The sequence below is a fragment of the Octopus bimaculoides genome, chromosome 25 (assembly GCF_001194135.2).
Source record: "Octopus bimaculoides isolate UCB-OBI-ISO-001 chromosome 25, ASM119413v2, whole genome shotgun sequence".
NCBI lineage: Eukaryota > Metazoa > Mollusca > Cephalopoda > Octopoda > Octopodidae > Octopus > Octopus bimaculoides.
In genome coordinates, this window is record NC_069005.1 from 3638281 (window position 1) to 3640926 (window position 2646).

Sequence of the window (2646 nt, forward strand, 5' to 3'; positions counted from 1 at the left end):
ATATATATATATATATATATATATATATGCATATATATATATATAATCTTTTACTTAGAGAGAGAGAGAGAAAGAAAGAGAGAGAGTGTATGCAAATGCAAAATGTTACCTTTCAGATAGCTTGTTAGGGATGCATCTTCCGATATTTCCAATAACAATAATTGCAAAATTAATTACCAAATGAATAAAAATGAAAATGATAGTTTTCTTGACTAGCTCGGCACAGAGTTCTCCGCCACCATCCTCATTGTTTTCATCTCTGCCGTTGTCGTCACCAATAAATTTTATTTGTGATGGAAATGCACACTAAGATAATATCTTGGTTCAAGGGTAGTAAAAAGGAGATGAAAAACATTTATTTCCCAAAACGAAATAAAAACAAAACCATACAGAAACACATGCATACAGACACAAACAAATACGAACAGAGACATGTATGTGCGCGCGTGCAATTTAGCGTGTGTTGGACGTAAACTAATTATTTTGGAAATTACATTAGTGAATGAAGTTTTCGTTTCACCTTATCAATTATATTAATTTTTTTCACACCATCTGAATTATTTCAAGTGTAATTATTCCTTTTTATTTATTTTTTCTGATATTTCTTGTACATTTTCGGTTTTTAATGTGTGTTGAATCAAACGAAATACCGAGTGTCAAATTTACCATAAATATTGTACTAAATATATTATTAAATCTATTTTAGTTTCAGCATCAAGGGTTTCGATACCTTAATTGGAGGGAGTGATAATCTGCCTAGGGTGTAACTTTAAAGTGCTTCAATCCGAAGGGCCCTGGAGTGACAGTTGTGGGTTTTTCAGGTGTGTGCAACAACTACGTGGCCACAGTTGTCAAATTTACTTTCATCCAGCGAATTAGTACGAGTCAGGTTGCCAGCTCTCATCTGAGTTGCATGTAACCACCAGAGATAGGGTACGTTGGAATCATGGGATTAATTAAGTGCGGTAGGCGTGAACTACTTTGGAGTAAACTTATTTAGTCGATGGCCAATATTACATGGCGCTCAGTGAATGAACATTCAATAAACTGTAAAAGGCCATTCCATTTAACAAACTACTGACATCAACGGCAATCGTTGTGTGTACAGATGAGGTATCTCAGCTAACAGACGAACAATATGATTTATTGGTCCGGGTTAATCAAGTGAATCTTAAAGACGGAGGGCGAAGTAATATAATCGTTCTCATGTATTGTCTGGGAGCTCACCTGCGACGGGACGGCGTCCCATCCAGGTGGGAAACCTATACGCCAATGAGACCGGGAAACCGGCCCGTATGAAGTAGTTATGGTACGAGAAGGAACAAACAACAGCAACAACAAATAAAAGCTTGAATATTCATATATTAAATAACAAGTTTAGTAAATCATATTTTAAAATGAACAAGAAATCATTATTTTATGGTGGTAAGCAGTTTTACTTAGATAATATATAAATGATATGCCAGTGTGCAATATTTTGTAACATATTGATATCATTTTGTTAAGAGTCGTTCGCTCAGCAATGACAATGTTCGGAGATTGCATACTTAGAAATAATTCCCGGGAAAGCGGAGCTGATCCCTTGGATCCGCTCTCATAATAGTTCCGCTAATCCAATAGCAACAATACAAAGTACGTAGCCCTTAAAACGGTTTTGTGCATTTACAGAGCCTACCAAACTGTATTACACAGGATATTGTTTTTAGGAATTCCCAATAAGCTATGAATACCCAAATTGTGAAGTCAGTTATGTAATAACATGAAATTAGAGTGGGATTGGACCCGTAGCCCATTTTAATTTCCTTGCAAAGCGAGTATCTTCGATCATACATCTGCGATGCTGGTTTGGTTCTTTCCACGATCACTATAGGGCTTGTAAATTTGATATTTGTCACTCGTATTCATAGTCACGTTTGTGTAACTTTAACTAAAAAGCAGAACCACGAAATGCAGTCATTCTATTGTCTGCAATGTTAAAATTAAAAGCGAAACAAAGGAAAATGTTTGATTGTCTCTTCATCCATAAGCCATTTCCACCAATTATTCTGAGGAATGCGTCGTTTGGTTAGAGTTGTCAGGACTCTCCTGCATAGAGTTCTATCAGAAGCAATCGTCATTAGACTTTCTTCGGAGTTTCGAATCGAGACTATTTACGTCTACAGATATTATTCAGCAATGTTGCTTACTTTTTTCCTTTTGGTTTCGGTTTCAAGAATCCGTCTTCCGTGTGAAGACTCTGTCTTTTCTTGCGTCATTACAAATCAATGTGGAGTGCATTCGTGAAGTCATTTCCACTCAGTTAAAAAAGGGTAATGAATGAACAAGAGATTTCACCTAGAAATTTACCCTCCGAGGTACAAGCGCGGGCGAGGTAGTTTATAAAATGATCAGCGCTCACCCTGCATACCAGCTTCCCTTCTCTATGCCACCGATGTTATCCAAGGGGAAAGCAAAGGCTGATAGACTCGGGTACCAGTGATGCTGCAACTCATTTCTATGATTGAGTGAACTGGAGCAACTTGAAATGAAGTGACAGCTCAAGAAGACAACATACAACTCGGTCCGGGATTCGAACTCACTACCTCATGATTATGAGCACGACGCTCTAACCACCGAGCTACACGTCTTTATAGGTACTTACCGATC